General features: G+C 39.4%; 1 pseudogene; it reads right to left on the bottom strand.

Annotated features, from left to right (window-relative positions):
- Positions 1-470: 470 nt before the first annotated feature.
- LOC105102299 (peptidyl-prolyl cis-trans isomerase A-like) lies at positions 471-966 on the bottom strand (annotated as a pseudogene).
- Between the last annotated feature and the right edge of the window lie 9,731 nt (positions 967-10,697).

The following is a 10,697-nucleotide window of genomic DNA, read 5'->3' as shown; positions in this document are numbered from 1 at the left end:
AGAGGCCACTCTGGGCATCCCTTGGAGGCCCAGCTCAGGAATAAGTGGCTCCATGGGGATCCGGAACTTAGATACTGGCCACATTCGACATGACTAATGTAATTTCCTGTTGATCATCCAGGGCATCTAAACTGCACTCAGGCACCCAGCAGACATCATGAGCGGGTTGTGTGGTGGAAAAGCAAACTCATTTTAATAGCAATGCCAGGAAAACTAGATTTGCAAAGTAAGTCCGTTATATGTTGACCAGCACACTTTTTTTTGTTTGTTTAGTTTTTATTTCATAATCATAAACTTAACTTTGAAATCCAGCTAAACTTGGAGGTGGGTAGGGAAAATATGGAACCCAAAGAACTGCAGTGAGAGCACAAAGATTATAGGATATTTCGAGCAGATCGGGGTGATGGGATGCTCTCCTGAGCGACAGCAGGAATGGTCTGGTGGTTAAGATAAAACACAAGTCCGATTTATTATATTTGTCCACAGTCAGCAACGGTGATCTCCTTGCTGGTCTTGTCATTCCTGGACCCGAAGCGCTCATGGCTTCCACAACATTCATGCCTTCCTTCACCTTGCCAAAGACCACACGCTTGCCATCCAACCACTCAGTCTTGGCAGCGCAGATGAAAAACTGGGAGCCGTTTGTGTTGGGGCCAGCATTTGCCATGGACAAGATGCCAGGACCCCCATATGCTTCAGGATGAAATTCTCATCATCAGATTTCTCCCCGTAGATGGACTGGCCACCAGTGCCACTGTGGCATGTGAAGTCACCACCCTGGTACATAAATCCCGGAATTATTCTGTGAAAGCAGGAAACTTCATAACCAAATCCTTTCTCCCCAGTGCTCAGAGCACGAACGTTTTCTGCTGTCTTTGGAAACTTTCTGCAAACAGCTGAAAAGGAGATGCGGCCCAGGGACTCGCCATCTACAGTGATGTCAAAAAACATGGTGGGGTTGACCATGGTTGGGCACTGTGGGAGGATGCGGGGCGGCATTGGCATCTGTAAGGCTTGACCAGCACACTTTTATATACATCTGTGTATGCGTGTATGAACACAGACACACATTTGTGAGCATATGTGAGAAATACTTCCCTGTGGTCAATAGAAATGGTTTTAAATCACCACTTCTTTAGATGATCCACACCACTGGTCTTCAATAATGGAAATACTCAAGAAATAAAGATTACTGTTATATCCTCCTCTTTCATTATACTTGGTTTAACATTCAAATGCCAAGCATGTCTAAGAACAACAAGGCATCTCCTTCCAGTAACCAACAGATAGTATCCATTGCTGTTAAGTCTGTCCCAGGGGTCTCATGTCCAGCATAGCTTCTGCTCCAGCCAGCTTTGGTTTTAAAGCTGCATCAGTAGCCTGTGTCTTAAGATTATTCATTTATCCTGTAAGTATTTATTGAGAGTTCACTTTGTGAGGGTCCCTGTTCTAAGAGCTAGAGACACAGAAAACAAAATCACTCACTGCCTTTTACAGAGCTTGCATTTTGATGGAAGGAGAAAGTCAAACAAATAAATAAAAACAATTATGTGAGAAGATGATAACTATGAGGAAAAAAAATCAGGAAAGAGGGATGGGATTGCTAGAAGTGGAGGAGGGATGATGTGTATATGACAAGATAGAGACGGCCTTGCTGAGAGCAGGCATTTGAGCAAAGTCCCAAAGGAGGTGACAGTACTTACATGGATGTCTAGGGAAAGGAGCTCTAGGCAGAAAGAACTGCAAGTGCAAAGGCCCTGAGGCAGGATCGTGGCTAGGGTCTTGTCTGGCTGAAGCAGAGTGACCAGAGCTCAGAAGGGTGGTGGGGGGCTATAGTCTGGCCCCTGGGAGTAGGCTCTGACTCTGATGCATTACTTGGTTAATTTTTCTGAACTGCTGAACAAATAACTACATTTTCCCCCAAAGAATTTAAACATGAAAAAGGTAGTTTCTGGGGGTAAAAAAAAGGTTCTATGGTGGACTCTTCATAATCTCTCTTTTTCTTCCAATTCTTGTCTTCCTCAGAACTTCCTTAGTTGCTTAGCTGTGCACACTATTGTTATGTGACTTAAGATTTCAACCTTCAAGCACAAAACTCAAGGGAGACCCAGAGGCACCTATACATCAACAAATCAACCCCATAAGGAGAGAAAAGTACCATCTTTTGGCCCACTGCCAAGGAGGGGAGGCCCTGGAACTAAGGAGGTCACTGGCTCCATGCACAGACCAGGCTCCAGTCTCCTGAAAAGGGCCTGTTCACTGCCTGCTGTCTCTGGCCATTACCACACACACTGATGCTTCCTATATCTGGGGGCCACAAGCAAATAGGATATTGGTCCTGGTCACAACCTCTAGATGTGTTTCCAATCTACAGCAGAATTCCAATGAGGCCCGGTGCTCATCTTCCTCCAAATCCACCTGCCTTCCTCAATCCTGGTAAACCTTGCTCATTAGCTGAACACGGTCACCCCCCACGATGGATACCTGGTTGGTCACCAGATCATGTTGATTCTTCCTCCTAATTACAATTTGAATCCATCCACTCCTCTCCCTCTCCCCTGCTGTGAGCCTTGTCTGTCACTTGGCCACTAGCTGTCCTGCCCAATCCATTCTCTTCAGAGTAGTGAGATAATCTTTTTCAAGGGCAAATCTGATCGTGTGACTCCTCTGCATCAGTTAGGATGAAATCCAAAATTCTCCCTATGGCCAATGCTTCTCTCCTCAGTAAGAGGAAGCACCCAGGGCTTAAGGGATTCTTGCTAGACCAACTGAACAAGAGTCTTGCTGAAGGCAGGCCAGGGTGATAAGATATCACCAGAGGATGGGGGAGATGGGGAATTTGATTCGATGTTGATGTTGGGGGATTTTCACTGAACTAACCCAGTTAAGATTCTTACGCATCAAGGACAGAGTCCAAGGGCAAGGTCTTGAGTGCTTAGTGAAGTTGGGTCAAGGGCACAGTAGCCCTTGTCACACGTAGCACAATGCCTGGCACATGGTGGATAATCAATAAGTCAACAAATATTCATAAAGTGAATTTAGTGGCTGGGAATCTGTTGAGCAGTGAACGAAGTGCCCACTCTGATTTTGCCCCTAACGTGAACATACAGATATTTAAGCTCTTCTCAAAAATTGAAAAATAATTTTATTAACTTATAATTTTTGTAACTATATCTGAAGTCGAATTTTCTCTGAGCTCATTTCACTACACAGAGAAATAAAGGACCTTGAAAAAGTATAGCTTCCCCACACTATAAACACAGTTCTCTAAGGGATTAAAAAAAGATTTAGAAAGCAATGTCTCATTGTAGAATATATTCATCTAGTGCTTCAAACCTAGACATTTTCCCTCTTTAAAATCAATGGCAAACGTTCTAAGCATCTAACAGAAGCCTGGAATTGTAGCAATGGTTGCATCAGCCGCTTGAACATTCTAGTCAGCCTCGCCAGTTGCTCTGCTCAATAAGCAAGAAAGTGATGCCTCTTCCTATTTAAAATCGTAGCTACAAATTTTAAAAATCATTTCACGGTGTGTGGACAGCCCAGTTATGCTGCAGATGTATTACTATAAAGTCACAGGGTACCTTAAACTAATTCTCAAGACAAAGCCCATTAGAGCAACTTCTGGATGTTATTCTGTTTTGTTTTGCTCCTGGCTCCCATTTCAAGTCTTAAAAGCCTCTGGTCCACACAGCTTGGGTTCTCATACGGCTGCTGGAATCAATGGAAGGTCAACTGACTTACTTTTATTTAAGTAGATAACACACCAAGTGATCCTCTGTGAATCAAAATGTGATTCCTGCAAAGAGTCTGGTCTTTTTCCAAAAATAAAAAGACTTATGACCTTTTAGCCAGAGCACGCCTTCATTCTCAAACATAGCAACTAGTTTAACCCTTACCTTAGCGTGCCAGGTTTTCCCCTTTTATTTGGTTCTGATTTTATATTTTTTTCTTTCATTAAGTGTTGTATCTTTGATTTTAAAATACCTCAAGCTTTTTTTTTGGAAAAGAATTGAATTTAATAAACTCAATATGTAAAAATGTCTATAATTGTACAGTAGGATTCTCCTCATGTAAAAGACATCAGATATGTACAAAAAGATCAAAATATCAAAGAAATGTTGAGAGAGAGAGGATACAAAGAGTTTCAGAAGACGAGAATACAATAAATGGAGGGGAGAAAATATCTGAAGAAATAATGATTGAGAATTTCCTGTAATTAAAGAAAGAGGGAAGACCACAGATTGAAAGAATTTAGAAAAACGTCAACAGAATAGACAAGAAAACTCACATTTGGCTCTACTGTAGTAAAATTCAAGACCATCGGAGTAAAAAAGAAGATTCCTGAGACAAAGGAGCAAAAACCAAATTGATATTAGATGTTTTAGCAATGGTATTAGACAATATAAGGCTAATATTTTCAGTATATTGAAGGAAAAAATTAATTTGAACCTAGAATGTTTTCATCCAGCTGTTTCTGTTTAAGTGCAATAAAGATATTCTCAAGCATACAATTGTCTCAGAAGGATTAACGCAAAGACTCTTTTCAAAATCACTCTTAGAGAAAGCATTCCAGGGAAGAGGTCACATTCAGAAGGTGCAAAGAGGTAGATACAGGAAGTAAAAATGAGGAAACCTAAGCTTGGACTTCATGCACACGATTCATACAGTATGTATTTTTGGTGTTTGGATTCTTTTGCTTAGTGTTGTGTCTTTGAGATTCATCCAAAATTATTATTTTTTTAATTGAAGTATAATCAATTACAATGCATCAGTTTCTGGTGTGCAGCACAATGGCCCAGTCATGCATATACACAAGTATATTTGTTTTCATATTTTTTCATTAAAGATTATTGTAAGATATTGAATATTGTTCTCTGTGCTCTGCAAAAGAAACTTTTCATCCACATTATTATACATGCCATCTGCGATACTTTCAATTATTCAGAAATTCAGGGATCAAAGGGAAGAGAGTCAAAAGGGCAAACATCATAGATTTGAAAGACCCGAGTTGAAATCCTGACTCTTTTTAATTGTGTGGCTTTGCACAGATGACTAATCTCAGTGCTGGCTGTCTGGACAAAATCTGTCTAAACCTCAACTTCCTCGATTTAAAATGACTATTAAAAAAAACTCATCCTATAAAGTTGTTGTCAAGATTGAGATCAAATAAGTGAGAAATATGGTGCCAGACACGTAATAGTTGTTTCAAAAAAGATAATAAAATTTGTCCAATCTGAGTATAGCAAGCCAGTCACAGATATTGACGAATTACAACCAGAGGATATGCAAGCGAGAAGAAACTGTTTTTTTCCATCAAACATGACAATGTAAACTTATTCTCTCCCCTGAAATATGGTTTCAAGGCTTAAAAGGTATTATATATAAGAATATACAATCTCAGATTTAAAACAAACAAGCAAGAAATTAAACCTACAAAGCTAGCAACAAGGCTTCAGACTGGGAACACTCCTGCGGTCTTATCTGTGTGCTTCAGAGCGCAGACTGCGGCCCTTCCATTTGTCTTTTGGGGAGGATGGAATTAATTTTAGAGATTTAAATATAGACATTCCTGTTATGTTAAAATACCGTCAGCAAAGATGCTATGACTCAAGCAAAAATCTTTTTCATGAGAATAAAGCAGAACGAGTATATCTTGTAGCATTAAAATGAAATGATTAACCAAAAAAAAAGAACCCCACCATTTTTCTGCCTATGTTTCAATCTGCTTAGAGAAATCCTTCGCATACACATTAATTACTACAAGATGTGGGAAATTAAAAATGTAACGATCATTGTCAATTATTTGTGTTATTCTTTAAGAACTATGGGGCTGTGGACTTTACTGCAAAGAGCTAATTTGGGAATAAAGGCAGTGCTTGGACGCAATGAACATTGAGACACTTTGGAGTACACTGACAATGTGTTATCATCTGGTTTGATGTGATAATTAAAATTACCATTCAGCTGAGACATTTCTCCATTGATAATTCTTGGACTGGGCAGCTTATGATGAAAAAAAATATATTGAAGCAAATATTTTTCTTCTTGTAGTGAATTCTGCATGAATAGAAAGAGATAAAACAAGTCGGTCCCTTTCCGAATACTTCTGAATATGATTGACCTTATAGAAATCTAATTATAAAATACATTTATGAACCATAATGAACCTATTAGGAGGCTGTAGCACAGATGAAGACATGAAAGTAATTTCTCTCAATTAAGATCTACAATGTTATGAAAAATTAAATATGCCATTTAGGAAAAAAAGAATACATCTTTGTAATGATTTTAGCCTTTATATATATATTTATGCACTTATCTTTAGGTCTCACTGACCTTGCTCATTCCAAGCCTGAACCTCAGAAATAACCATACATACCTTATCAGAAAACTGTACACTTTAAATGAGATAGTGCATGACCAGTGCTTCAATGGGTGGTCTGAAGCCCATAAGTACCCAATACATAGTATGAAAAAATTGATATACCCTCAAATGCTAACTGTGGGTGTTTCTGTGTAGTTGGGCAATGGACCGTTTTTATTTTGTTTCTTTGTTTTCCATAAATTCTGTAAGAGTCGCGTGTTGGTTTTGAAACAAACACAAAGATAAAAGTGATTTTATATAATCTCTTGAAAATACGAAAAACATCGTGAAACGACTGGTAGGAAAGAACAAACATGAAAATTGCCATTATTAGGGAACTATATCAATACCTTGTAGTAACTTATGGTGAAAAAGAATATGAAAACTAACATAGGTATGTTCCTCTATGACTGAAGCCTTGTGCTGTACACCAGAAATTGCCACAACCCTGTAAATTGACTACACTGCAATAAAAAAAATGTTAAAAAAAGAAAATTGCAGTTATCCTTGGAAGGTTTATTTTTTGCATTTTTCTCCATTTTGAAAACTTTTCATAACAAGCATGTATTTTTTCAAGTGTTCCTTTTCTATTCCAGTCTCCTTGCCGTTACACCCTGAGCATCCTTTCTTCTTACAAGAGAAAGGTGGAGAAGGCAAATACAAAGTCATGGAAGCTGCCTTCTTTGCCAGCAAGAAGATTCCTCTCCACCTTCATCTACACGTTGCTTCAAGCACAACCACGTCAGTGATAACTGGATTTTTTTTTTAATCTAAAAATTGGGCATGCTACTTTGTGTGTTGCCTAAAATAGTACTGCTGTGGGACATAATGTCTGAATTTAAGGCTTGCCAGAAAATCAGAAATGAATCCTCTCAGAAGTCAAGTTCTCTCCTCTCTCTTTGTGGCGCGCACATGCACAGTGTTCGGCGTCCAAGCACATTACTGCCCCAACAGAAGAAGAATTCCTCTTTTGCCTGTTTCCCCATTACCCCATAACACACCAAGGATCCAGATACTTTCTGTGCACCTCTGTTTCCATACTTAGGAAGAGAATTTGCCATTACAGTCATTGTTACATGAAAAGTGTACGTATCGACGTACTGTTATTTCATCATTTCATAGATTTTCTTCTGTAAGTAGATCTCCTTTCACTTATCTGTAGAGGATTAATTTAAAAACTTTGTTTTGTTTTCTGGGGGGATGGTAATTAAATTTATTTATTTATTTTTAATGGAGGTGCTAGGGATTGAACCCAGAACCTCATGCATGCTAAGCAAGCACTCTACCACTGAGTTATGCCTCCCCTTTGCAGTGGATTAATCTTTAACTTGCTGTTCTTAGAGGGAATTGTAAAGGTTACCCCCAAAGACAAAGAAATACCTATGTGTATATCGTACTAAGATTTCAACCTAAGAATGTAAGCTCAATCTTACTAGTTTAAAAATGCCTTGTGGGTTCTTATTAGCTTAAGAGTCGCAAGTTTTCAGCCACTTTTAATTTCATGTTAATTTTTCTGCCCTTTTTGGCCTACTGAAGTAGGAAGGCAGCCTAGAGAAAACCAAAATAGAGGCAAACGAAATCCACTAGGAACCTGCGCGAATCCATCAGTGTCTTGTTTCTGTTTGCGAGCCTCACCTTCTTGCTCATAGTTCGCAAATGGACCAAATGATGCCACAGGACAAACAGGCTCGCCCAGTAGTAGGTGTAAGAGAGATCTGTATTTATATCGATGACCTACCATTCCCAGGAAATGGATTAAAGGTCTGTGTTAAAGGGAATTTCCTAGCTTGAGCTGTGGAGATTGCTTTACAGTGGATGACTTTCGGCACCGATGTCCCCACCAGCTCTCACTGGTACAACACCAGGTTGTGTAGGAGCTAAAATACTATCTTGACGTGGTTTACCTCTCTAAAGTCACATTTAAAAAGCAGAGTATCTCAGGGTGAGACACACAGGTTTTGGGGTCAGACAGACAGACATCATGAATTCAGTATTTATTGAACGTGATAAAATGAATGACAAACAAGATGAATGAGCCCCAGAAACCTGCTGCATAGCATCGTCCCTGCTGTCCCTAATCAGATCATGCACTTATGAATGTGTTAAGAGGGCAGATCGCATGTTAAGTATTCTTTCCACAATTAAAAAAGCAAAGAAAGAAAAGAAATGATTGAACAAAGAGGTCTGAGTTAGAACCTTACCGCTCTGGCTCTTGGGATAATATTTATTCCTTATAGCTTCTATCTTCATTAGCTTGCTGGAAATTGAGTGAGATAAAAGTGTATAAAGCACTTTGTAAACTATATTTAAATCCTCAATAATTACCTTGCTTTGAGATGATGGCCATGTTACTCTCAGGCTTCATAAGCACTGCAAGACAGAGTAGCCACTGCACGGTAGTGACAGCCAAGATGCAAACATTTCTTCCCTGGCTGGTGCCTTTTTCTTTTAGACTGGTGGCAAATGTTCTCACACTTGAGAGGGTGTGGCACTGAGATTGTTGCAAACGCTAAATGACACCAGCAAAGGGAAAAATTTTCCCGCAGAACAAAAGACCAGCCTCGCTAAGGTCAGAATTGCACCTTCGCTACAAATCAATCCAAACAAAGAAAGGTTACTTGTTGTGTGCCACGTGTCAAGAATAAAAAAGAAATCTAGGACTTGGGAAATAAAAAAAAACATGTTCACATTCTTTTCACTTTAGAACTCTTGCTTTCCACATTTGCATTTGCTCTAACAAGCAGCCCTTGTATTTACCTTGAAAAGAGGGTAGATTTGCCTCTATGGAAAGATGATCGTTTTCAGAATTTCTGACTCTGTTAGGCACAGGGAAGTCTGGAAGTTCTACAGGATCCTGTTTTCTCCTAGGGGCTCCTTTCACCCTTTCTGTGGCTTTAGATCATCCAGGGTCACTGGTCAAAAGCGAACATTCATCGGAAATGTAACCCACTGAACTGCTCTGCCCTGTTTTGAATTCATAGCCTGTTGCACAGCGGCAAGCAGCAAGCTCATGTTTAGGAAAGGAAATGAACACACACAAATATCCTGGCTGCCTTCCGAGCTGCAGAGCTGGACCCGGCATCCAGCTCAGGGTCAGCTGCCTAAGAACTTGGCCTAAATGCTAAACGTCAGCATCCTCATCTGCATAATGAAGACAAGAATCATACGTACACTGTAGGGCTATTGTCAGAATTAGGCAAACTCTGTGTATAAAGAACTTAAAATACCTCCGAAAAGTAAGTTTTTCATAGATATTTGCTATCATTATTACATACTAAGTCACAACCTTAATAAATTCCCCAAAGCAGAACTGGTATAAGTCATATTCTCAGGAACATAGAAACACGTACAAAGTAATCAAAAATAAACTCTCCTTAATAACAAATATGAAAAAGGAAATAAAAACCATAGTTATCAACTATTTGAAGATAAGTCAATCATGGCATTAAATCTTATGGATACAGCCACGATACAGTTCTTGGATAAAAATGTAAAAGCTTTCATTTTTCATCAAGGAAAATTTTTAAAAATAAACAAAGCAAGTAGCACATGGAGCTAGAAAAAGCGCCAAAGTGAACCTAAGAAAGCAAGATGAAAAAACTGATAATGATAAAAGCAGGGGAGAAAAAAAAAAAAAAAACTAACTGAAAATGTCCTTCTGGTAACGAACAATTATAAAGCATTTTCTACGTACCAAGCCCTGTGCTATATGTTTTATCCAGACTATCACTGAATTCTTGGTCTTATGGGGTAGGTGCTATGATTATTCCCATTTTACAGGTGAGGAGACTGAGGTTTTGAGAGATGAGGTGACTTGCCTAAGGTTACAGAATTAGAGGCAGGATTTGGGCCAAAGAAGACCGCAGGTTTTTTTCCCTCTTTTTCAAATTTTTTATATGATTTTTAAAGTTTGCTTTAAACAGTTATTACAAAATACTGGTGAAATTCCCCGTGTTGTACAATACATCCTTATAGCCTATCTTAACCCCGATAGATTGTACCTCGCTCCTCCCCATTACTATACTGCCCCCGCCAGCACATTGTCTGTACCTATGAACAGACCCCCATTCTTAATCACTCTGTTCTACACAGTCTTCAGCCAGGATACAACTGGTCACATTCTAGAGGACACCTTACTGCCTCTCATATACTATTTCTGCTACAAATCCTGTGCTTTTGAATTTAGTCACTTCCTATAACCTGCCCCACAGCATCCCTGGCTACACACACACACACACACACACCCCTGACACTTGCTTGAACCCTCTGCACCGTTAGCAAGAGTGGCAAAGCAAGGTGAACAATTTCTCATTCCCAAGCTGGACCTCAA

The sequence above is a fragment of the Camelus dromedarius genome, chromosome 36 (assembly GCF_036321535.1).
Source record: "Camelus dromedarius isolate mCamDro1 chromosome 36, mCamDro1.pat, whole genome shotgun sequence".
Classification (NCBI taxonomy): Eukaryota; Metazoa; Chordata; class Mammalia; order Artiodactyla; family Camelidae; genus Camelus; species Camelus dromedarius.
The sequence above is the reverse complement of the archived record's forward strand: the minus strand, read 5'-3'. Positions and strand labels throughout refer to the sequence as shown.